The 27445-nt window shown below is 41.2% G+C and overlaps 2 long non-coding RNA genes across 2 annotated transcripts in view; one reads left to right on the plus strand and one right to left on the minus strand.

The window, feature by feature from the left end:
- LOC115198617 (uncharacterized) overlaps positions 1–20341 on the plus strand; it is a 41315-nt gene extending 20974 nt beyond the window's left edge. The window contains exon 2 of the long non-coding RNA XR_003879264.1: positions 19359–20341. This is a non-coding gene — a long non-coding RNA (uncharacterized LOC115198617). The remainder of the gene's footprint in view (positions 1–19358) is intronic.
- LOC115198618 (uncharacterized) lies at positions 14353–14599 on the minus strand. The gene is made up of 2 exons (XR_003879265.1): positions 14511–14599; positions 14353–14431 (listed from the first exon to the last, which is right to left on the minus strand). It is a non-coding gene; the product is annotated as an uncharacterized LOC115198618 (long non-coding RNA).
- Positions 20342–27445: the final 7104 nt, after the last annotated feature.

The following is a 27445-nucleotide window of genomic DNA, read 5'->3' on the forward strand; positions in this document are numbered from 1 at the left end:
CGACATAATTTGAGCCATTGTCTGCCATTGCAACAGCCTGGCTCTGACACATTTTTGTAAACTGGGGTATAGGCTTGAAAAATCCCATACGAGAAATAAAAAATGTTCTTCAATATACAATGCCTTCAGAAAGTATTCACAGCTCTTGACTTTTTCCACATTCTGTTGTGTTAAACAGCCTGAATTTTATATTGATTAAATTTAGATTTTGTGTCACTGGCCTACACACAATACCCCATAATGTCAAAGTGGAATTATGTTTTTCAAAATGTTTACAAGTTAATACAAAATGAAAAGCTGAAATGTCTTGAGTCAATAAGTATTCAACTTGTTTGTTATGGCAAGTCTAAATAAGTTCAGAAGTAAAAATGTGCTTAACAAGCCACATAATAAGTTGCATGGACTTACTTACTGTGCAATAATAGTGTTTAAAATGATTTTTGAATGACTACCTCATCTCTGTACCCCACACATACAATTATCTGTAAGGTCCCTCAGTTGAGCAGGGAATTTCAAACACAGATTCAACCACAAAGACCAGGGAGGTTTTCCAATACCTCACAAAGAAAGCCATCTATTGGTAGATGGGTAAAAAGGGGAAAAAAGCAGACATTGAATATCCCTTTGTTGGTATGCGTTTCACGGTAAGGTAAGGTCTGTTGTATGCACCTGTTGTATTCGGCGCATGTGACAAATACAATTTGGTTTGAAGTTATTAATTACACTTTAGATGCTGTATGAATACACCCAGTCACTACAAAGATGCAGGCATCCTTCCTAACTCAGTTGCTGGAGAGGAAGGGAAATGCTCAGGGATTTCACCATGAGGCCAATGGTGACTTTAAAACAGTTACAGAGTTGAATGGCTGTGATAGGAGAAAACAGAGGATGGATCAACAACATTGTAGTTACTCCACAATACTACAGACTACCTCCACATGCCCCTGCCATCTGTGAGGGAAAGGGGGCCACTTCTTCAGAATCTGCCCCAGTTTCTATGCCAGGCCAACAACACCAACCCCAAATAACCCAAATCCCAACCCACCAGACAACAACAACAAAGACCCAGACCTTTCCATAGGCATAGACGGTTTTTAGGGAGACCATACAACCGGAAGAGCACTCAACTCACAACTACAGTTCTTAGACGACCCAAACTGGATGCAAATTACAAAATGGAAAAGGCCAGACAAACAACAGACCAGAGCAGAAGACCACCCCAGAACCCAAACTCCGACACCAACAAACACTACCCGCCAACCCCACTATCCCCTTCGAGAAACCATCTCCCCCTCCAAGACCCCTCACCATACCTCCTCCTGCCCCTTACTGTCCCTGATTCCCCACACCCACCACCAACTGCCCCTGGCCCCCTACCATACTTCCTACTGCCTCTGACTCCTCCCCCCTGCCCCTTAGCGACCCAGATCCACACCTTTAGCCCTCCCTGCCCCTGATCCCGCACAGCAGCACGCCAGCCTCAGTCCAGACCCCCAGGACCGTCTGAGCCATTAGGTTAGGGGGCCACCGGGGAGGCACGTCATGACCCATGAACAGCCATGGGCAGGAGCCACCATCCAGCACCACTGATCCGCTAGAAGCTGTCATCCAAATCTGCAATGACATAGCCAACACCAGACCCAGACCATCTTCATAACCCATTATGCCCCTGACAATATCCACCCTCAACACCAGAAGCATCCGGTTCCCAGACAGATGACAGACCGTCCTGGGACACATCTCCAATGACCCGGCAGACATCTGCCTCCTCCAGAAGTGCGGCAATCCCATATAAGGAGATGGACGTGCTCCTGGAGGAGGAATGGACCCTGGGGGGTTCTCACTGGTCAAGCTCCAACACCACCAGAACGGACAAGATTGGCATATTGGTGACCAACCCCTACCTCCAACTGAAGTCCAGCTGGGTGTTCGAGAGTTGGCGAATCCTGGTCGTAGACCTTGAGATTTAGGGTTTGCCCCTGAGGGTCATCAATGTCTACGGCCCCACCAAAGTGGCCGAGAGAACTTTCCTCTTCAAACAGCTTCAGTCACTCCTGCTCAGCCCCAAACCACTCCTGGTGGGCGGAGATTTCAACTGTGTCCTCCGAGACGAAGACCGCAGCAGGCCCAGGAGAGACCGTAGCACACAGGAACTACAATCAATTATCAACGACTTCTCCCTAACAGACGCCGGTGGCTCCTCCCCTCCAACACCAACGTGGGTGAGTTCCTCAGGTACATCCTACTCCATGATTGACATGTTCTTGCTCTCGCCAGGTCTGAAAATGTAATCCCTGACAAGCAAGGCAGTGCACTTCTCAGACCACAGGAAGCTGACGTGTCCGTAGATTGGGAAGGCCTAGTGAGAGTAGGTAGGGAGACTAGTGAGAGTGAGAGTAGGTCTTGGAGAATGAATAGATCTATCCTTCAGGACCCAGCAGTCAAGCTCACTTTCTCCAGATGCTACCTGGAGTGGAGAACTTTGAAAGAGCTATTTGACTCCCCGATATAGTGGTGGGAAATGGTCAAGGCCAGGACCAAGGGCTATTGTGGGGGAATAGGGCAGAGGAAATCTAGGGAAAAGAGGGCAAGTTTTGACCACAACAAGGCCCTCCAACATCTTAGACTCCTCCAGCTAAAGGGGTGGGATATGGCCAGAGAGCTGGCCAAAATCAAATAACATATTTCCACCCTCTAGCGCAAAGAACAGAAGATCCAGCACAAATCCAAACTCCAGGGTCTGGAGGAGGAGGAGAAATGCACCTGCTTCTTCTTTCGCAGGACACGGTCAAAGCAAAAACCCATGCTGTCCCAAAACACAACCAAGGGAACTCCGTGACCAATAGTGAGGACATGCTGGGGGTGGCCCATGAGTTCGACGGTAGGCTGTATGACATCAAGCCTGTCGACAAAGCTCTAATGGCCACCTTCCTAGATGGGCTACACTGAGTCACTGAGGGTGGCGAGAGTGAGAACCCTGACCTCTTAATGACAAAGTGAAAAAGTGTTTTTAGAAAGTCTTTCAAATGTATTTAAAATTAAATACAGAAATATCTCATGTACATAACTATTCATACCCCTGAGTCAATACTTTGTAGAAGCACCTTTGGCAGCAATTACAGCTGTAAGTTTTTCTGGGTAAGTCTCTAAGAGCTTTCCACACCTGGATTGTGCTACATTTGCCCACAATTATTTTCAAAATTCTTCAAGCTCTATCAAATCGGTTGTTGATCATTGCTAGGCAACCATCTTCAGGTCTTGCCATAGATTTAAGTCAAAACTCGGCCATTTAGGAATATTCACTCTTCTTGGTAAGCAAATCCAGTTTAGATTTGGCCTCGTGTTTAAGGTTATTGAAAGGTGAATTCATCTCTGGTGGAAAGAAGACTTACCCAGGTTTTCCTCTAGGATTTTGTGTTTAGCTCAGTTCCGTTTCTTTTCTATCATGAAAAACTCCTCAGTCCTTAACAATTACAAGTATATGTTACAGGGTTGGTTATGTTTCCACTTGACACTACAGAAATATGTATTCAATGTTTATGTATTCCTATTGGTTGATTGAATTTACATATCAATAAGGTGTTATGCCGCTTGCAGATAGGGGGAGATCGCAAATTAAATTTCTTCCCAGTCTGATATTAACATCCAAGCGGTAGGTCATGTTCTGAAATACTGTATTCTATTTTCATATTTACAATGTGTATGAGTTCACTATGTACATGTCCTGATGTGTGTGTGTGTGTGTATATATACAGTTCATTCAGAAAGTATTCAGACCCCTTCACTTTTCCCACATGTTATGTATAAAACATTTTCCTCATCAATACTCCATAATGACAATGCAAAAACAGGTTTTTAGAAATTTTTGCAAATTTAATTATTCACTCTTTGCTATGAGACTCGAAATTGAGCTCAGGTGCATCCTGTTTCCATTGATCATCCTTAAGATATTTTTACTACTTGATTGGAGTCCACCTGTGGTCAATTCAATTGATTGGACATGATTTGGAAAGGCACACACCTGTCTATATTAAGTCCCACAGTTGACAGTGCATGTCAGAGCAAAAACCAAGCCATGAGGTCAAAGGAGTTGTCCGTAGAGCTCCAAGACAGGATTGTGTCGAGGCACAGATCTGGGGAAGGTACCAAAAAATGTCTGCAGCATTGAAGGTCCCCAAGAACACAGTCGCCTCCATCATTCTTAAATGGAAGAAGTGCTGAACACCCAAGACTCTTCCTAGAACTGGCCGCCCGGCCAAACTGAGCAATCGGGGTAAAAGGGCCTTGGTCAGGGATGTGACCAAGAACCCAATGGTCAGTCTGACAGAGCTCCAGAGTTCCTCTGTGGAGATGGGAGAACTTTCCAGAAGGACAACCATCTCTGCAGCACTCCACCAATCAGGCCTTTATTGTAGAGTGGTCAGATGGAAGCCACTCCTCAGTAAAATGCCCATGACAGCCCGCTTGGAGTTTGCCAAAAGGCACCTAAAGGACTCTCAGGCCATGAGAAACAAGATTATCTGGTCTGATGAAACCAAGATTGAACTATGAATGCCATGCGTCACGTCTGGAGGAAATCAGGCACCGCTAATCACCTGGCCAATACCATCCCTACGGTGAAGCATGGTGGTGGCAGAATCATGCTGTGGGGATTTTCTTCAGCAGCAGGGACTGGGAGACTAGTCAGGATTGAGGGACAGATGAACGGAGTAAAGTACAGAGAGATACTTGATGAAAACCTGCTCCAGAGCACTCAGGACCTCACACTGGGGCAAAGGTTCACCTTCTTACAGGATAAGCACACAGACAAGACAACGCAGGAGTCCCTTTGGGACACGTCTCTGAATGTCCTTGAGAGCCCAGACCCAAACCCAATCTGGATAGACCTGAAAATAGCTGTGCAGCGACGCTCCCCATCCAACCTGACAGAGTTTGAGAGGATCTGCAAAGAAGAATGCGAGAAACTCCCCAAATACAGGTGTGCCAAGCTTGTAGCGTCATAGCCAAGAAGACACAAGGCTGTAATCACTGCCAAAGGTGCTTCAACAAAGTACTTAGTAAAGGGTTTGGATACTTATGTAAATGTGATATTTCAGTTTTTATTTTTAATCAATAAGCAAACATTTCTAAAAGCCTGTTTTTGCTTTGTCATTATGGGGTATTGTGTGAGGGAGGGGGGAAAAAAATTGAATCTATTTTAGGATAAGGTTGTAACGTAACAAAAATGTGGAAAAAGTGAAGGGGTCTAAATACTTTCCGAATGCAGTGGATGTGTAATGTACCTGCTATATGTCGGGGGCATCCTGGGATGTGCTTTTGTATGTTATTTCTGTAAGGGCGAGTTAGCTATCATGTTCTAATTGTAATAGTCACATTTAGCTCGCTGCTAATTCACAGTTACAGTGAGGGGAAAAAGTATTTGATCCCTTGCTGATTTTGTACGTTTGCCCACTGACAAAGAAATTATCAGTCTATCATTTTAATGGTAGGTTTATGACGGTACATGTCCTCTGAATCATTCAGATGTTCATTGGCAAACTTCAGACGGGCATTTATATGTGCTTTCTTGAGCAGGGGGACCTTGCGGGCGCTGCAGGATTTCAGTCCTTCACGGCGTAGTGTGTTACCAATTGTTTTCTTGGTGACTATGGTCCCAGCTGCCTTGTGATCATTGACAAGATCCTCCCGTGTAGTTCTGGGCTGATTCATCACCGTTCTCATGATCATTGCAACTCCGAGGTGAGATCATGCATGGAGCCCCAGGCCGAGGGAGATTGACAGTTCTTTTGTGTTTCTTCCATTTGCGAAAAGTCACACCAACTGTTGTCACCTTCTCACCAAGCTGCTTGGCGATGTTCTTGTAGCCCATTTCAGCCTTGTGTAGGTCTACAATCTTGTCCCTGACATCCTTGGAGAGCTCTTTGATCTTGGCCATGGTGGAGAGTTTGGAATCTGATTGATTGCTTCTGTGGACAGGTATCTTTTATACAGGTAACAAGCTGAGATTCGGAGCACTCCCTTTAAGAGTGTGCTCCTAATCTCAGCTCGTTACCTGTATAAAAGACACCTGTGAGCCAGAAATCTTCCTGATTGAGAGGGGGTCAAATACTTATTTCCCTCATTAAAATGCAAATCAATGTATAACATTTTTGACATGCGTTTTTTCTGGATTCTTTTGTTGTTATTCTGTCTCTCACCATTCAAATAAACCTACCATTAAAATTACAGACTTATCATTTCTTTTTCAGTGGGCAAATGTACAAAATCAGCAGGGGATCAAATTCTTTTTTCCCTCACTGTAGTTCGTAGGAAAATACATGTTTTTGGGGAAAACTTCTGAACATTCTTTTGAAACTTATTGGAGCAATGCATGTTGGGCAATGTTGTTCTACACTGCCTTTTTTTTGTGTCGCACATTTATTTATATAAAAAAACAAACGTGTTCACAACCCAAAATTATTAATCAACCAGGTTGTAACCGAAATACTTATAATATAATAGTAGCCATACATTGTTTTTTATTTTTTTATTAATGCCAATGCTGTTTTATATGCTTGTTTTCGCTTAATACTTTAGGATACTGGTGCTATGTCGGATTTTATGAGGGTTGCCAGATTGGTGTAAAAATCTGTAATTTTTTTTGGGGGGGGGTATCAATGAAGGTATTTGATTGGGGAATGGGGATCCATTTTCATGATGGGAAATTAATTCATCAATAACGGTGGGGAAACAGAAGACCTGCAAAAAACAGTCTGTTTGGTTAAAATTTTCCTGGTGCAACTGCATGGTATTTGCAATGATAACGAGTATGGACTATGATCACTTAAGCCATATCAATGCAGTTAACCCCTGTGCGGCCTGGACGGACATCCAGCGAAAAATCATATCGCCATTAGCATAACAAAATTTAAATTTATTTTTTTTTTAAATTTTTTTTCAAATTATATCGTTTTATAGATACACCTCTCCTGAATCGAACCACGTCGTCCGATTTCAAAAAGGCTTTACAGCAAAAGCAAAACATTAGATTATGTTAGAGGAGTATATCGTAAAAGTAGCCACATAGCCATTTTCCGACCAACCACATGCATTACAAATAACCAAAAAACAGCTAAATGCAGCACTAACCTTTGACAATCTTCATCAGATGACACACCTAGGACGTCATGTTACACAATACATGCATTCTTTTGTTCGATAAAGTTCATATTTATATATAAAAACAGCATTTTACATCGGTGCGTAACGTTGACTAACTATTTTCCCTCAAATGCATCCTATGAAACAGCGCTACAATTTACTAAATTACTATTCGAAAACGATTTTAAATTGTAATATTGTCATTCTAAGATTTATAGATGAATATCTCTTGAAAGCACCTGTAATGCCAGATTTAAAAATAACTTTACTGGGTAATCATACTTTGCGATGAAAGGGGATGCGATACTCTGAAAAATAGGCTAACGGTACAGGTCAGCGCCATCTTGGAACAATCGCATATCACATCTAGTCTTGTATACTATTGTCAATAATCCCTTACCTTTGGTTGTCTTCATCAGAAAGCACTTCCAGGGATCCCAGGTCCACAACAAATGTATTTTCGTTCAAAAAATTACTCCTTTATGTTCCAAGAGCTTGTTCTTGTTAGCGCGTCTGAAGGCTGATCCAAATGCTCCGTCGGCTGCGGGACAGCTATTTCGAGAAAATGCATTTTTTTCCCATTTAGGTTCGTTCAAACATGTCAAACGTTGTATAACATAAATCTTCAGCGCCATTTTCAACAAGAGAGCCAATAAGATTCAAGGAGGATGATTGCATTGTCTTTCAAAACGTTTCGAAAGGGGAGGGAAGCCAGGGCCGCCGGCGTCATAATGGTGATGGCCCTCCTCATGTGACCAATTTCAACAGCGTCTCATTCATTCAGTTTTAACAGTAGGAGACTCAAACCACTTTGTAAAGACTGGGGACATCTAGTGGAAGCAATAGGAAGTGCTCAATGAACCATAGCTCACGGTGTGATTAATAGGCAACGTGATGAAGTTGAGTTCGCAATTCAGAATTCCACTTCCTGTTTCGATCTGTCTCGGGGTTTTGACTGCCATATGAGTTCTGTTATACTCACAGACACCATTCAAACAGTTTTAGAAACTTTAGGGTGTTTTCTATCCACAAGTATTAATTATATGCATATCCTAGCTTCTGAGTTTGAGTAGGAGGCTGTTTAAAATGGGCACGAATGTTTTTCAAAAATCGCTGTAGCGCCCCCTATCCTAGGGGAACGCCAAGAGGTTAAACAGGTTAATGTAAAATAATGAATTATGTTGGTTTACACTTATGGCACTTCCAAGGCTGTTTCATGATGATTATTATGGTCGTGTCAATCATGTTATATACTTAGGTTATTGTAACAAGGCATATGCCAGCATTGTAGGCCTGCTGTCTCTGTCACACCAGCCTTCGCTTTGGCTACCCCTCATGTTCATCTCAGGCGTTCGGCGTTGCCTGCCTTCTCGCTGCTGCCGAACCTACTGCTGGCAAACGCCCTTCACTCATCAACCCCGGATTGGCTCGCCATCATTACACACACCTGGTTCCAATCCCCACTCTATCACTGTATATATACTCCCTCTGCCATTTGTCTTTGTCGGTGATTGTAGATGTTACTTGTTTTTCTGAGAGGAAGCTTGTTTACTAGTTCCTGAGTACTTTATATTTTGCACTTTGGGTTCGCCCTGTGCTTTTTTTAAAAATGAAGATACATTTTGAGCACAACAGCGTTTGGGTTTCGTCGCGCTTTGATTTATGGTGCTAAAAGAAATTCAGTAGTTCTAAACCTGCGACTGCCTCCTGCCTACTCCTCTCTACACCAGTGACATTCTCTGCCCAGAGGCCTACTAGGCTTTCATGGCAATGGCCGTTAGAGCTCACTTTGCCACTTATGAGTCCTGGTTAGAGTCCCTGTTGCGGCTTTCACTTTCTTACACTACATTGGTGGCAGCTTTGGGATCACGTCTAGTTATGTGATCTAGTAGTGGAAAGCACTCTGTTTTTCAACATTATGTTGGGTGTAATTACTTTGATATATCTAGTGAACAATGGATGAGCAACAATGGGTGTGATGGATAGAAGTAGTCACTACAGGTGTGATCAAGCCTTATATCAAAGTTGCCTGAAGCGGAATGAAAAGTGCAATGCCCTGACCACTTATTCAGAATAAAGTCCTCTGTGACTAGACATTTACATAAGTTAACTTAACAATGTGAACCCAAAACAAACACATTCTACAAATTTACAAACTACCTGTTTAAAGTGTCATTACAACCATGGTGTTATTTTGTTACTGAAGATTATATATCAAATAACCTCACAATGATCCACATCATATGGGTAGACAAATAATGTAAGTGTGTTATGCAGCAAAACACATCTATCCTTTTTTTAGTAATAGGAATCACTGTAGATCCATCCTCTTCTGATCTAATGAGATGGATGTAGGATTTCTTACGGCTTAGAATCGAGGCCTTTCCCAGTCATGAACGACGAAGCTAGGCCCCTCTTGGTTGTCATTGGTGAAGACTAGAATTATATGTCAGACTCTCCTATACCACTGTGCTCAATATGTTATACTCCAGAGGTTGTAAATAAACCCTTTTTAAGTGGAAATAACTTGTATCATTATTATAGGGCTGTGAAACCCATAGCTGAATGTCTTCAGACTGAGCATTTGTCACCATTTATTTACGGAGAGCAATTTCCATTTTATAGTAGGGAGTGTCAATTTATTTACAGTAGTGTGTTGATTAATTATTGCTTTCTTCAGTGGAAATACAGAACATGTACAAAAATGCCAAATATACGAAAAGCTAAATCAGGCAGAGATTTACGACTATTTAACCATGTTTAACCATATATAATAAGTATATGCATATTCTAGTTACTGGGTAGGATTAGTAACCAGATTAAATCGGGTACGTTTTTTATCCGGCCGTGTAAATACTGCCCCCTAGCCCCAACAAGTTAAAGAGGTGGGGTTTCAGGTGTCTCCGGAAGGTGGTGATTGACTCCGCTGTCCTGGCGTCGTGAGGGAGCTTGTTCCACCATTGGGGTGCCAGAGCAGCGAACAGTTTTGACTGGGCTGAGCGGGAACTGTGCTTCCTCAGAGGTAGGGAGGCGAGCAGGCCAAAGGTGGATGAACGTGCCCTTGTTTGGGTGTAGGGCCTGATCAGAGCCTGAAGGTACGGAGGTGCCGTTCCCCTCACAGCTCCGTAGGCAAGCACCATGGACTTGTAGCGGATGCGAGCTTCAACTGGAAGCCAGTGGAGAGAGCGGAGGAGCGGGGTGACGTGAGAGAACTTGGGAAGGTTGAACACCAGACGGGCTGCGGCGTTCTGGATGAGTTGTAGGGGTTTAATGGCACAGGCAGGGAGCCCAGCCAACAGCGAGTTGCAGTAATCCAGACGGGAGATGACAAGTGCCTGGACTAGGACCTGCGCCGCTTCCTGTGTGAGGCAGGGTCGTACTCTGCGAATGTTGTAGAGCATGAACCTACAGGATCGGGTCACCGCCTTGATGTTAGTGGAGAACGACAGGGTGTTGTCCAGGGTCACGCCAAGGTTCTTAGCACTCTGGGAGGAGGACACAAGGGAGTTGTCAACCGTGATGGTGAGATCATGGAACGGGCAGTCCTTCCCCGGGAGGAAGAGCAGCTCCGTCTTGCCGAGGTTCAGCTTGAGGTGGTGATCCGTCATCCACACTGATATGTCTGCCAGACATGCAGAGATGCGATTCGCCACCTGGTTATCAGAAGGGGGAAAGGAGAAGATTAATTGTGTGTCATCTGCATAGCAATGATAGGAGAGACCATGTGAGGATATGACAGAGCCAAGTGACTTGGTGTATAGTGAGAATAGGAGAGGGCCTAGAACAGAGCCCTGGGGGACACCAGTGGTGAGAGCACGTGGTGCGGAGACAGATTCTCGCCACGCCACCTGGTAGGAGCGACCTGTCAGGTAGGACGCAATCCAAGCGTGGGCCGCGCCGGAGATGCCCAGCTCGGAGAGGGTGGAGAGGAGGATCTGATGGTTCACAGTATCAAAGGCAGCAGATAGGTCTAGAAGGATGAGAGCAGAGGAGAGAGAGTTAGCTTTAGCAGTGCGGAGAGCCTCCGTGACACAGAGAAGAGCAGTCTCAGTTGAATGCCCAGTCTTGAAACCTGACTGATTAGGATCAAGAAGGTCATTCTGAGAGAGATAGCAGGAGAGCTGGCCAAGGACGGCACGTTCAAGAGTTTTGGAGAGAAAAGAAAGAAGGGATACTGGTCTGTAGTTGTTGACATCGGAGGGATCGAGTGTAGGTTTTTTCAGAAGGGGTGCAACTCTCGCTCTCTTGAAGACGGAAGGAACGTAGCCAGCGGTCAAGGATGAGTTGATGAGCGAGGTGAGGTAGGGGAGAAGGTCTCCGGAAATGGTCTGGAGAAGAGAGGAGGGGATAGGGTCAAGTGGGCAGGTTGTTGGGCGGCCGGCCGTCACAAGACGCGAGATTTCATCTGGAGAGAGAGGGGAGAAAGAGGTCAAAGCACAGGGTAGGGCAGTGTGAGCAGGACCAGCGGTGTCGTTTGACTTAGCAAACGAGGATCGGATGTCATCAACCTTCTTTTCAAAATGGTTGACGAAGTCATCCGCAGAGAGGGAGGAGGGGGGGAGGGGGAGGAGGATTAAGGAGGGAGGAGAAGGTAGCAAAGAGCTTCCTAGGGTTAGAGGCAGATGCTTGGAATTTAGAGTGGTAGAAAGTGGCTTTAGCAGCAGAGACAGAAGAGGAAAATGTAGAGAGGAGGGAGTGAAAGGATGCCAGGTCCGCAGGGAGGCGAGTTTTCCTCCATTTCCGCTCGGCTGCCCGGAGCCCTGTTCTGTGAGCTCGCAGTGAGTCGTCGAGCCACGGAGCAGGAGGGGAGGACCGAGCCGGCCTGGAGGATAGGGGACAGAGAAAATCAAAGGATGCAGAAAGGGAGGAGAGGAGGGTTGAGGAGGCAGAATCAGGAGATAGGTTGGAGAAGGTTTGAGCAGAGGGAAGAGATGATAGGATGGAAGAGGAGAGAGTAGCGGGAGAGAGAGAGCGAAGGTTGGGACGGCGCAATACCATCCGAGTAGGGGCAGAGTGAGAAGTGTTGGATGAGAGCGAGAGGGAAAAGGATACAAGGTAGTGGTCGGAGACTTGGAGGGGAGTTGCAATGAGATTAGTGGAAGAACAGCATCTAGTAAAGATGAGGTCAAGCGTATTGCCTGCCTTGTGAGTAGGGGGGGAAGGTGAGAGGGTGAGGTCAAAAGAGGAGAGGAGTGGAAAGAAGGAGGCAGAGAGGAATGAGTCAAAGGTAGACGTGGGGAGGTTAAAGTCACCCAGAACTGTGAGAGGTGAGCCATCCTCAGGAAAGGAACTTATCAAGGCGTCAAGCTCATTGATGAACTCTCCAAGGGAACCTGGAGGGCGATAAATGATAAGGATGTTAAGCTTGAAAGGGCTGGTAACTGTGACAGCATGGAATTCAAATGAGGAGATAGACAGATGGGTCAGGGGAGAAAGAGAGAATGTCCACTTGGGAGAGATGAGGATTCCAGTGCCACCACCCCGCTGGCTCGATGCTCTAGGGGTATGCGAGAACACATGGGCAGACGAGGAGAGAGCAGTAGGAGTAGCAGTGTTATCTGTGGTAATCCATGTTTCCGTCAGCGCCAGGAAGTCTAGGGACTGGAGGGTAGCATAGGCTGAGATGAACTCAGCCTTGTTGGCCGCAGACCGGCAGTTCCAGAGGCTGCTGGAGACCTGGAACTCCACGTGGGTCGTGCGCGCTGGGACCACCAGGTTAGAGTGGCAGCGGTGTGAAGCGTTTGTATGGCCTGTGCAGAGGGGAGAGAACAGGGATAGACAGACACATAGTTGACAAGCTACAGAAGAGGCTACGCTAATGCAAAGGAGATTGGAATGACAAGTGGACTACACGTCTCGAATGTTCAGAAAGTTAAGCTTACGTTGCGAAAATCTTATTGACTAAAATGACGAAAATGCTAGTTAACTAACACTAACACGACACTAATCAAGTCGTTCCGTTGTGATGTAATAGTTTCTACAGTGCTGCTAGTCGGTAGAGGTTGGCTATTATACAAAAGCAACTTTGTAGCTAGCTAACATAACACTAATCAAGACGTTCCTTTGTAATGTATTTAGTTTCTACAATGCTGCTCGTCGGTAATAGTTGGCTAGGTATGGAACAATGGCGTCGCGGGGGACGGAAATAGCTGGCTAGCTAACCTCGATAATTACTAAACTACACAATTATCAAGCTATGACAAAGACAACTATGTAGCTAGCTAGCTAACACTGCACTAGTCAAATCGTTCCGTTGTAATGTATTAGTATCTACAGCGCTGCTAGTCGGTAACGGTTGGCTAGCTAGCAAACCCACTAGCTAGCAGTGGGTTTGATGACTAGGTGTGTTGACTAAGTCTGGAGTCTGGACAAGGCGTCGCGTCGCGGCTGGCTAGCTAACCTCGATAATTACTCTAAACTACACAATTATCTTATATACAAAGACAACTATGTAGCTAGCTAACTAACACTACAGTAATCAAGTCGTTCCGTTGTAATGTAATAGTTTCTACAGTGCTGCTAGTCGGTAGAGGTTGGCTAGCTAGCAGTGTTGACTAGCTAGCAGTGTTGACTAGCTAGCAGCTAGCAGTGTTGACTACGTTAGGAGGACGAAAAAATAGCTAGCCTCGATAATTACTCTAATTACTCTAAACTACACAATTATCTTTGATAGCTAAGAAAAATTGCTCAGATCAAACAAACCAAACCGTTGTAATGTAAAGAAGTGTAATATTACCTGTGGAGCGAAGCTAAGTGCGACTGCACTTCCAGTTTGTGTTCTTCACTCTGTTGAACTCTTTTGTCTTCATTCTTAGGCACAGCACATGGAACCACCGTTGGCATGCAAAACATTCAATCTAAAACAAAGCGTAACACATTATAAATAATCAATGCCATATGACGAATGACGAATTAGCCATCCATTGTGTTATATCATAAATTGTCTTACATGCCGTCACTGTTGTCAGAAGATTATAAACATGTTAAATAAAGTTACTAACCTAGTCAGTCTTTGGGCCACATCCAGGTTCTTTATCAGTGGCACACATGAAGCAGTTGTTGGCTTTGTTGAACTCTGAAATCATAGGCATAAACTGAACATATGGCTGTCCCACACAACTACATAAAAATAAAGAATTTACATTTACTTTGAATTAAATGTCATTACATACCAGACATTTTTAGAATATATTCAGTCATTTCTTTTCTCAGTTGCTCCATGTGTTTTTGAAGGTTCCATATCAATTTGGGAGGGGATGTTGGGGAAGTTCTGTGCAACTTCCTTGGCCATCTTCAACAGAAAATAGAATTTTTGACCTAATTGTCACATAACAGCTAACCATTCATTACTGAAAATATAACTATCAAACCTGCATTACAAAGACCCCGCAGCTGAAGGTGTCCTGCTGCATGGTGTGAGTTATTTCCCCTCCTTTCCACTTTATGTCCACCCAGTTGTCTTTTCAATGGCAGGATCTTCTCATTTTGAAGTATTCTCTTTTTTATGTAAACATAATGGAATTCTGATTATAGGCAAATGAATACACAAGCCAAATTTGCATGCTGTTTTCCTTATTACTTATTACTAGTAGTAATTTAGTTGTAGAGGTAATTTCATTTATGCCCCATTCTACACACAGCCTAAATTATAGGCACTGAACCATTTACAGGACAATAATAAAAGTAGCATATATGATCCAACCCTATCACAGAGTAAATGAATGTAGAGCGTCTGTAGACTTTAAGAAAAAAATATGAAGTGACAGTTTCATCAGTACGTGCTTAAAGAAAGTCATAGCACAAAGATCACAGATGACAGTGCCCACCAACTCTATGACAATAGAGAATGAATTTTAAGCACCAAAGTTTGTTTGTCAAAATAATATCTGAAAATGTCAGTTGTTGAACATAATACTTCTATTTGCAATAGCAATTTATGATATATGCAGTTGAGGAATATTCCATGTACCAACACTACATGTAGGACGGACATAAGACATTCCCACATACAGTATTTTTTTATTTAACTTTTATTCAACCAGGTAAGCCAGTTGAGAACAAGTTATCATTTACAACTGCGACCTGGCCAAGATAAAGCAAAGCAGTGTGACACAAACAACAACAACACAGAGTTACACATGGAATAAACAAATGTACAGTCAATAACCCTTACAACAATCAACTTTTTGATCTTCTTGACTTCTTATCTGGTAAACTGCTACTGTGTGTCAAGAAAAGATCCCCAATTAGGGGTTAGTGTACTCCAGTAAAAAAGGGCTGGTTTAGATTAAAAACTATTGCCCTGTGTACCCGTTCATAGGGGCATGAGAGACTAGTCAGTGGTAGAATTGAGTTGCCATTTTATTGGCCCAAACACCCACAGACCCACAAGGTTGAGGTTACTCATGGACAGTAATTAGTAAAAAAAAAATGTTTTTGCATTGTCGTCTAACTGTCCAAGAATAAGATCCAAAGTGTTAGGAAATATTTGTTCCCATAAATACAAAGGAGGATGTCTCTCCTCATACCTCTGGCACTTTAGTCAGACTGCCAGACTGTGCACCACAGAGCCAATCAGGAGAGAATACGTACAGGTCAACGGTGCCAATTGAAAGTCAAGGGGTGTGTCTATGCCTTTTGGATTACTCTCTCTTTACAGAGAACCCCTGTGGTTCAAGTCAAGAGCTACCCTTCCCCTTTCAGTCTGCTCTGCGCATGTCTGAAAGTGACAGAGCCAGCAGCCAAGAGTGTTTTTCACAGTATGTCATAATAAGTTATTGCACTTATGAATGTATGTAAAATGCTAATATGATTAGATCCAGTACAATGGAATTACTAAGACCTGAATTTGAATGCAGCGTGTTCCGATTCCTCCTTCTCTTTCTGTCCAGCAGGGTCAACCAAAAACACTTGGCCTGATGGTTCATGCAGATACTGGGGAAGCAATATAGAAATGTATTGATCCCTTAAATGATTTTACTATTAAATGACCCATATCACAACTCTCATACTGCTTCACAAAAATGTACTTAAATCAATTTTGGAAAAAGGATTTTACTCACAAAAGACGTAGGAATTAATTATTCCAGTTAGAAATAGTAGTCCATGCATCAAATAACTATTTTCATCAGAAAAACGAACCCTCAAATGCACTATTGCATTTTGTAAGTTGTCTGCAGGTGGCTTGTTGTGAACGCACACAAATATCAAGTGATTATCAGGTTATGTAACTGTTCTAATTCTCAACGTAGAAGGATTTGTCTTAATGTACAGTATATGAAAGTGATGCTATGAAAAGGATTATTTCACGTTATTAAGCTCACTCTGACTGACAAATCACTGCCTATTACTGTGATTAAAAAGAGCATATGAAACATTGTTTTTCATGAGGCCTACCTGTGCGCCTTCCTTTAAGCACCTTTGTTCGAACACCTCTCCTGTCCTTGATCCATACCACATACAGCCATTTGCAGATCTTTTCAGTGTCCATGTGAAAGATAAGTTATTGCGCCAAAAAATGTAACAACCATGTAAAATGAAGGCCTGCAAAGCTTACAGATTTAACCTGTTTGGGATAGGGGGCAGTATTTTCACGGCCGGATAAAAAACGTACCTGATTTAATCTGGTTACTACTCCTGCCCAGAAACTAGAATATGCATATAATTAGTAGATTTGAATAGAAACCACTCTAAAGTTTCTAAAACTGTTTGAATGGTGTCTGTGAGTATAACAGAACTCATATGGCAGGCCAAAACCTGAGAAGATTCTGTACAGGAATTGCCCTCTCTGACCATTTGTTCTACTTCTAGGGCATCTCTATCAAAAATACAGCATCTCTGCTATAACGTGACATTTTCTAAGGCTTTCATTGGCTCTCAGAAGGCGCCAGAAAGTTGAATGAGAGCTCTCCAGTCTCTGGGCGAAAAACAGCAGGGGTTTTTGTGAGTGGTCCTTCTGGGAACAATGACACTGGTGCGTGCGTGCACGAGATGACTCCATTTTTTTCTTTCAGTGTTTGAACGAATACAACGTCGCGCAGTTGGAATATTATCGCTATTTTACGAGAAAAATCGCATAAAAATTGATTTTAAACAGCGTTTGACATGCTTCGAAGTACGGTAATGGAATATTTTGAATTTTCTTGTCACGAAATGCGCCGGCGCGTCACCCTTCGGATAGTGACTTGAACGCACGAACAAAACGGAGCCATTTGCATATAACTATGGATTATTTCGAACCAAAACAACATTTGTTGTTGAAGTGGAAGTCCTGGGAGTGCATTCTGACGAAGAACAGCAAAGGTAATCCAATTTTTCTTATAGTAAATCTGACTTTGGTGAGGGCCAAACTTGGTGGGTGTCAAATTAGCTAGCCGTGATGGCCGGGCTATCTACTCAGAATATTGCAAAATGTGCTTTCACCGAAAAGCTATTTTAAAATCTGAAAGGCGATTGCATAAAGGAGTTCTGTATCTATAATTCTTAAAATAATTGTTATGCATTTTGTGAACGTTAATCGTGAGTAATTTAGTAAATTCACCGGAAGTTTGCGGTGGGTATGCTAGTTCTGAACAAAACATGGTAATGTAAAAAGCTGTTTTTTGATATAAATATGAACTTGATTGAACAAAACATGCATGTATTGTATAACATAATGTCCTAGGAGTGTCATCTGATGAAGATCATCAAAGGTTAGTGCTGCATTTAGCTGTGGTTTTGGTTTTTGTGACATATATGCATGCTTTGAAAATGGCTGTGTGATTATTTTTGGGAGGGTACTCTCCTGACATAATCTAATGTTTTGCTTTCGTTGTAAAGCCTTTTTGAAATTGGACAATGGGGTTAGATAAAGGAGAGTCTTATCTTTCAAATGGTGTAAAATAGTCATATGTTTGAGAAATTGAAATTATAGCATTTTTAAGGTTTTTCCAATTTCGGGCCAGGCGCTACCATTGGATATTGGTGAGGCGTTCCGCTCGTGGAACGTCTGTGTTAAGTCTAATAGCATGAGATGAAAGTAGACAAACATCAGAGTGTGCGATATGAAGGTATAGTCAGTGGACATTCTGAACCTTGTTTGAAGTCACTAGGTCACATGACCAAGGAGCTATGGAAATTTTACATTTCGAAAAATTCATGTAAAATCTTGTGAGATGAAAATTGACAAACTAAAGGGTGTGCAATATAGAAGGGTAGTCAGTGGACATTCTGAACCTTGTTTGAAGTCATTAGTTCACATGACCAAGGAGCTATTGAAATTTTACATTTTGAAAAATTCATGTAAAACTATGTGAGATGAAAATGGACAAACTAAAGGGTGTGCAATGTGTAGGCCCACTCAGTGGACATTCTGAAACTTGTTTGAAGTCAGTAGGTCACATGACCAAGGAGCAATTGAAATTTGAAGGTAAAAAAAGTTTGTACTTCGTTTACGCTCCCTAACTAATTCAACTAGGAATACAAAATGCTGCTCACATTTCCAGATGTTTATTAGCTTTGGAAAGTGAATTAATGTCCAAATCGAGAAAATAAGACCTGTGCAATGTTGTGCGCAATCTTTCCAACATCATGACACTTATTTTGAGTCTGTGGCTCAAGTGGTTTTAAAGCTATTGAGGTTTGAAAGCGTGAATATCCGTCAAATATCTTTACCTCGGTGGTAGCTAGCTACATTATTCTATTAGCGCTGGAAAACAATGCTAATTGCATCAGAGAATTATTAGCATGTGTTGTATTTTGAAGCTACCCTGGTCTTATGACTCCCAAGTGGCGCAGCTGTCTACGGCACTGCATCTCAGTGCTAGAGGCGTCACAACAGACACCCTGGTTTGAATCCAGGCTGTATCACAACCGGCTGTGATTGGGAGTCCCATAGGGCGGCACACAATTGGCCTAGCGTTGTCCGAGTTTGGCCGGTGTAGGCCGTCATTGTAAATAATAATTTGTTGTTAAATGACTTGTCTAGTTAAATAAATTAAAAATATGACCATGGTTTGTTTATTTGGTCTATTTAGCATAGCTCTGTTCTGCCCTGCCTTGCCCCCTTGTGGAGCTCAAAAGTTCGTTTCTTACTGTTATAACTCAAATTTGTGAGTTTTGTCAATGCAATATACTATTTTTATAGCAGTGTTTATTGTTACTTCTTTATAATATTGTTTTATTGCTATATCCTTATATTGTATTCTAATTAATAATTCCTCTTTATTATGTACTTTCAGAAACCACAGACAGTATTTGCCAATATCATAACTGGAACTGGAGCTGGACATCTTTCGAGCTGAAGATTGAGGCCAGCTTTTGCATGCTAGTGTTCACTCCTTAACAGTTTTACTGGATGAAAACACAGCAAGAAAACACATAGGCCAATATGTAATAGTTGTCTATTTTATTGCAGTATTGGTGGTTGGTTCAACAACTTGTTTTACTAGAGGAAAAAAAACTGAACATGCATAACCCGTATTTAATATTCATGCAGCGACTGAACAACAACTGCATTTCCACCCCCACCTCTCAAGGCATAGTATCATGGCAGGTCACCTGTCAGGTCAGTCAGTCACTAATTGCTGCAGATGTGCTCAATAGTGCTTGAGCATATGATACTCCTCAAAGCAAGGTGAAACACATAGAGGTGTATCACAAGCTAAACACATGTATTTTGTCAACTTCCTCTGCTTACTTTTCCTGGTGCCAGACAGGCTGATTTTGCAGTGCCTCTGTGTGCGACTACCTTGAGCAGCAGTTTGAGGGACTTTTCAGGGAAAATGCCATGCAGTGAGGCGTAGGGGATTGTCTGCAGCAGGACGACCCCCCAGTGGATGGGCACCGAGGGTTGTGGTGCTCCTGTACTTCATCCACTGTCGGTCTGCCTCCATCACCACCAGCATCTTCAAAGGGATCTGGGACTTCTTCAGTGGACAAGGCGATCCTCAGATTCAGGGTTCTCAATGGCTACAAGGTTGGGGGCAGCTCCTCACTGTCAGAATCTGATTCCTGACTTTCATACTCAGACTCATTGTCATAATTTTAAAAAATCTCCAGAATTTCCACATTTGTGAGTTGTCTCCTTTTGAAAGACATTGCAATGCTACATCTTAGCTCACTAGCTATATACATAAACAACAACACTGAATGGCTCAGTGGGAGTAAGAGGTTACGCGATTGACTGCCTGCACGCGCCATTTGTATCAATAAATCACTATCAGAAAATGTTTTGTGTGGTAATTATTTATATATTCACTGTTTTATTCACATGTTTTCAATTTCCGGTGACAAATCATGCATTCCGATTCTTGCATAGATTGTAATGGGCACATATTATGTGTGTAAAATACTTTTTTGAAGGTTGTACTGATTATGATGAGCTAAGCTCATTCCAGCTGCCTGTTGCCATGTTTGTTGACATAATGCATTCTGGGTTTCACGTAATTGTCTGTTGGACCAAAGATGTTATAACACAATGAGGTGAGTAAGGGTTCACAATTTTTTTGGAGGACTCCCGGAAATGAATGGTGGGATGTGAACGATGGTAGACGAACCCCCCCTTGAACATACATACTATAAACAGACCAAACTCATCTTGTCTTATTATCTTTGGTTTCTGTGGGGGGAAAAAAGGCATGGCAGCGCGTAGAAACTACCAATCTTCGGATTACTTTCGATTTCTAGAGAGTGTTTTACTCAATTATTTCGATCAATGGTGAGCTCCCCCGTGATGTGATTAATTATAAATAGTAATTTATATTAGCTAATTCATATTGTAGTTTGTCAGCGAGAGTTATACAAATATGACCGCTTGTGTTATGTCAATCTTTCCTCAGCAGTAGGACAAATGTAGCCTACATTTGCGTTTTGGATGTAGCCTACCTTTGCGATTTTCCGGTTTGGATGATTGTGTTATGCTGTAGATACTTCTATGAATGTCTGAACATTGCATCCAGAAATAAACGTCTCACATTCTTGACGTAACTTTGTAAGGACTGTGTTTGTGCAAAATGTTTCTGAAAAAAGTGTGGACAGTTCAAATGCTGATTGGTGCGTCATTCGAAACTGGTCTTTCTAAATAAGCGTTCTAATCACACCGGTTTGATCGTACACTACAGGGACCACTGTAGAATTATCACACCCGTGTGTTGGTACATGTGAAAGTGTAGATGTAGACAAGGCCATAAGCAAATAGGTAAACTGGGATATGACTAAAGAGTTAATCAGGGTGATTTGTCCAAAGATAGACAAGTATTTTCCTTTCCATGTTAGCAAGATCTTATGTATTTTTGCTAACTTTCTATTAAAATGTATTGTAGTGAGATCAATGATTTATTTAGGGATATGAGATATGTCCATTTATCATAATTTGGTTGTAATCCAGAGAGGTTAGAAAAATCATCAATATCCTCTATGAGAATGTGGAGGTATCCAAATTGTGGATTTACTGTAAAAAAAAAAATAAAAAAAAAACATGGATCATCAGCGTACAGTGAAATCCTTTCGAGAGACCTGAATGAACCCTAGCAACATAATTTTGAGGAAGGAGGGTTGAAGGAAGGTGGACAAGGAAAAAAAGTTGAACATATTATGAATGAATATGGAGTGGGGGATCGCAAAAGCCTTCTGGAAGATCTGGTGAAGGAGAAGCTGGGTAGTTGGGCACAACAAACAACTCACACACACAACAACCAGTATGCATCATTGAAATGTGAGTACAAGCGTTTCATCTTATAGAAGAGGACTCACTCACCATTGTTTTTGTATAGTTGATATCGGCTGCGAAATGCAAATGGATCACTCAAACAGACATTTTTTGTCTATTGTGTGTTCTCTTTTTGGTACTTGTAGCATAGAGTTTTTAAACTCCGAGGCGCAACATCGCAAGACCTCCGGGAACGCTTGCGAAACAGACCAAACAGACCAGGCCGGGGTTTGAGAAGTAATTGAGGGAAGTGAAAAATCTTCAGTTTTTCTCGAAGTCTTAAGGCACAACCTAGATCCTAGCCAATGTCTTAAGTAGTTAAACTTGTTATTACTCCAACCTTGTGAGAGTGACAAACTGACACGTTTTAATTTTGTGAAAATCTACTTTATATCTAAGCCTTTGATTTGATGGCCTGCACAGGCGCAGTTCGGCATGAGACGACTGTTAGACCCGATGTGTTTCTATGCATGAGCTTAGCTAGCCAACATTGCCATAATTGGAGATTTCTATTGGAGAAGCAGTTTTAGTTTTATCCTGTACGGTCTTTTTTAATTAATGGACACATTAATAATGGTTGCGCTTTTTGTGCATTTCCTTTGTTATGCTAACTAGGACTGCTTTATGGCTATGCTTACTATTTTTGTTAGCTTAATATTGTTTATTTATTTGTTTGCTTGCCATGCTATGTAGCCATTGATAAATTGGCCTGCTATAGCTTCAGCATACCATGTTGCATGCTACTGCACCCTCTTTCTGGTCATTGATTGTTAACTGTGGCTATATTTCTATATAACCTTAACCAATTGATATGCTTATTGTGTTTGCATAATATTGTCATTGATTATTTCCATTGACAGACGATTCATTATGTATGTTAATTGCTGTTATTGCCTGTTATTTGCAGCTTCTGTCTTCTTTTAGATAAACCATACTCCATACAAAAGCTAACCAACTGAACTGCATCTCTGCTTCCGCCGGCTCTTAACTGGAGTCCTACAGTAGATGGGCATCACCATAAACCTCAATCAGTTAGTTTTGTATTTTAAGAAAATTGTGAGGAACCAAAGTTTTGGTCAGTGGTTTCCTGGGCACCCTTATTAGAGGAGGACATGCAGGAAATGTATAAACGTTTTTTATTTATTTTTTATTTTTTGAAGAATATGCCTAGTTTATTTTTTTGTAAAATACAGGCAAGACAGCTCGAGTAATGTTTTTTTAATTATTTTTTTATTATTAACAGTAACATGCAAAACATAAACATAACTGCCAGAGGGATTCCAAAGAAATGAGAAAAAAATTAAATAAAACTATTCCACATTATATCAAATCAAATACAGACATATAGCGAATACAGTTTTTTTACATTTTGTTTTGTATATGTTTTAAAGACTAAATAGTTTTCCACATCAGATAAAAAAAATAAGAAAAGGGGCTTTTTCTTCATACATTTTGATTTGTGTATGAAACATTTTCCTAATAAAATAAAGAGATTTATGACATACGTTCAATTGTGGAATCAGTGTAGTAAAATAATATGTCAAACTTAGAAATTTCAAGGGTTGTATGCAATTTGAGGCCAAGATATAGTTTTACATCAGTCCAGAACACTTCACTATATAAACAATTACAGAATAAGTGTTCAATAGATTCAGTTTCTAGTTCACAAAAACTGCATTCACTGGTAACATCAAGTATGTATTTAGAAATCAAGCTATTACACGGATAGAATCTATGGATTATCTTAAAGGAGATCTCCTTCACTTTATTGGTCACCATAAATTTGTGTGGAGTGAGCCAAGCACGGCGCCAGTTTACATCAAACGATGAAGCCCAACAAAATTTTGCAGAGGGAATAGACTTCCTGTAGAAAATATCCCTTAATAAACGATTGTTGAATTTTGTATCTAGTAGACCAATGCCATTCACCTGAATATTGCTTATAATCGGAGATATTCCAAAATATGTATTATTCTGAAGTAAAGTTTTTATCCCACTAGGTATAGCTTTAATAACAGTGGCATATTCCTTGCTTGAAACCTCAAAGTTGTATCTTTCCATAAATTCTCTCCGTGTAAATAGATTCCCACTATTATCAACTAATTGGCTGACAAGAACAATATTTTTTGAGAACCATTTATGGTTAAATAACATCTTGTTTCTATGTAATATCGACCCATTGTTCGATATAAAACATTTATGAGGTGAAAAGTTGTGTTTATACAACAAAGCCCAGCACATTAAAGCCTGCTTGTGAAAATCCGCCAGTTTCACAGGAAGTTTACCCACAATATATGGACATTGTAGTAAAAAATGAAGCCCTCCGAACTTCTGAAAAACAAAATGAGGTATAATATTCCAGAAACTATGAGGATTTTTGATGTACCTTTTAATCCAGTTAACCTTTGATATCTGATTAAAGAGAGTGAAATCTAAGACATTTAGACCACCATCACAAACCCTGTTGGTGATAACATCTCTTTTTATCTTATGTGGCTTGTTTTTCCATATGAAGTTGTACAAAAGCCTATCTAAGGTACAGCAAGTGGATTTGGGAATGTCAATAAATGAGAAAAGATAGGATGCAAGAGATAGCCCCTCAGCTTTGGATAAAAGCACCCTTCCTTGAAGACTTAAATCCCTCCCTAACTATGAGGATAATTTGTTTTTGACAGATTCAGTTACCGGGTTCAAATTAAGATCATTCACAGACTTAAGATTTTTGGTGATCTTTACACCGAGGTAGGTTACAGTATCTTTTTCAGAGATGTTACAATCTGCTGTATTGACAGCTCCTTTCAAAACAAACATCTCACATTTGGAAAGATTTAATGCCAAACCTGAGATTTTGGAGAACTGCTTCACGATATCCAACGCTAATCTAGCTTGAGACACATTTTTCACAAAAAGTGAGGTGTCATCCGCCAGTTGGGATATCTTGATCTCTCTGGCCTGGAATGTAATGCCTTCAAATTGACTTTTATGAACTAATGAGCATAACATTTGAGATACTAACAAAAATAAAAACAGGTGAAATTGGACAACCTTGTCGTATTCCTTTGTAAATGTTAAACCTTGAGGATGTTCCATGACAGAGTTTGATACAGCTATTGCCACCATTATACAGAGTTCTGATAGCATCAACAAAAAAACGACCAAATTTCAAATGCTTAAGACAATCAAAGATAAAATTGTGACTTACTGTATCAAATGCTTTCTGAAAATCCAAAAATAGGATAACAGGGAAGTCATCTAATAGATCACAATACTCAACCAAGTCTAACACCAGCCTCAGATTATTAGATATATGGCGCCCTTTCATAAACCCTGATTGACATTCATCAATCAGATCATTTAAGCAAGACTTTAACCTTTTTGCAAAGATTAAGGCTATAATTTTGTAGTCGTTATTTAGGAGTGTGATTGGACGCCAATTATCAATATTTAAGAGATCCTTGTGTGGTTTAGGTATAAGAGTAATAACCCCTTCCTTCAGAGAGGCAGGTAGTTCTCCCTTCTTTATAGCCTCCTTAAAGGTTTCAAGTAAAAAAGGTGCTATTTCTTCAGATAAGGTTTTGTAAAATTCAGAGGTTAATCCATCACAACCTGGAGATTTGTTCTTTTTTAACTGAGCAACCCCGTACTGGATGTCCATAATGGATAAATCTTGGCAACAAGACTGATTGAATTCTTCACTAACCAAATTAACATTCTCTATAGAATCAAGGAGATCCTTAGAGCCACTCAAATTGTTATCTAAGGAGTAAAGATTCTCATAATACTTAGTGGTAAAGTCTGATAACAACTCTCTATCCTCAGTGGTAACCCCATTAATCTTAAGTTTCCGAAGTGTGTTGAGTTCCCCTCTCCTCTTTTCCAAATTAAAAAGTATCTACTGTTCTTTTCGCCCTTTTCAAGCCATTGTTTTCTAGATCTTATGAAAGCTCCTCTAGCCTTTTCCTCATACAATGTATCTAGTTGATTCTGTAAATCATTCAATTTAGCTTTCTCATTAAGATCAAGATGCTCAATCTCTGTGATATCGGCAATTGTTTTAGAGAGTTCAGCTACCTCACATCTCCTTCTTAAAGCAAGCCGTTTTCCACAAGTAATACAGGCTGAGCGGATTTTAAATTTCAGCAGTTCCCAATATTTCCCATATTCTGTATTAGATGTAGCTAAACTCCAGTAAACAGAGATTAGATTCTTAATCAAATTTTTTAAATCATCATGCAATAACAATGAGTTATTTAATTTCCAATAACCACCAGAGTATTTCTTACCATCATTACTGCACATTATTACAGTCAACCATATGACTTTATGATCCGTCAGGACTGCAGGCAGTATTTTTACCTCTACAGTGTTGGGCTCAAGACTAGAGGTTATCACCCACAAATCAATTCTTGATTGTAAAGAACAATCTCTATTACTCCATGTGTATTGTATCTCTCCAGGGTTTTTTACTCTCCATATGTCAATTAAGTCCAAGCTTTGGCAGAAATTCACCAACTTGTTCACAACAATGTTAGGCCTATGGGGCAATCTATCAGTCTCATTAGAATAAACCAAAATCTCCACCAACTAGAATCTGACTGGATGGATATTTTCTCAGAAGACTTTTAAGAATTTCTTCAATTTCCTCTAGAAGTAAGTTATTTGGAGGACTAAAATAGTATCCATATACATTACACAACACAAATAATCTGTCCATGTGGTTGATGACCGCTACTAGCCAATGTCCATTGGAGTCCATTTGAGTAAACAAAAATTTCCCTTTGAAATGATGTGCTAAAATTGCAACCCCAGCTGAATGATTAGTCCAGTGGGCCAAAACAATTACATTGCCCCACTAATTTTTCAAATAATTATAGTCCTCTTTGCATGAATGTGTTTCTTGAACGAATACAAGATCTGCGTTGCAGTCCTTACAAAAAAAAGAAGCTTTTCTCTTCAACAGGTTACGTATCCCCCTGGCATTGATTGACATAAACTTCAAGTCCATATCTATAGAATAGAAAGAAAAATCCTATGCAATCTCAACTTTACCCTCTCTATAAAAAGTTGCTTCATATATGTATTAACAGAAGTCTTAACCTGTAAAACAGTAACACCATATTTCAAAACTAGAACGTTCAGTTTGCAGTGGGGAAGGAGCTACCTTGTAAACCTACCGACAGAATAAATCACCCCGGTCGTATTTATTTTCTGTTGGTGAAAAAGGCTTTGATTCCCCTGTAGTATCCACCCTTTCCTTGATTTCGGGCCTGTTGTACAAGAGGCCACAATTTTGCCTTTGCTGCCTTATCTGCTGCAGTCAAGTCCTCACCGAATCTAAGTTCTCTCTCTTTCAGAAAGGTGCTTTCCTTTGCTTTCTTCCAAACTGCATCTCTCGCTGTGCGAAAAGCAAACTGGATGATGATCGAGCGGCTGACGAAGGCATCTTGTTTCTTCCCAATACGATGAGCGACATCCACAGCCATATTCATCAGGGAAGTCCGGTGCCACACGGTTACAGATGTCTCTTACTAAGCGCTTCACATTCTCATCCTGGTCCTCGAGGACACCGTAAAGCCGTAGCCCCCACCTTCTCCGGTATCGCTCTGCTTCTGATAAGCG

The sequence above is a fragment of the Salmo trutta genome, chromosome 8 (genome assembly GCF_901001165.1).
Source record: "Salmo trutta chromosome 8, fSalTru1.1, whole genome shotgun sequence".
Lineage (NCBI taxonomy): Eukaryota > Metazoa > Chordata > Actinopteri > Salmoniformes > Salmonidae > Salmo > Salmo trutta.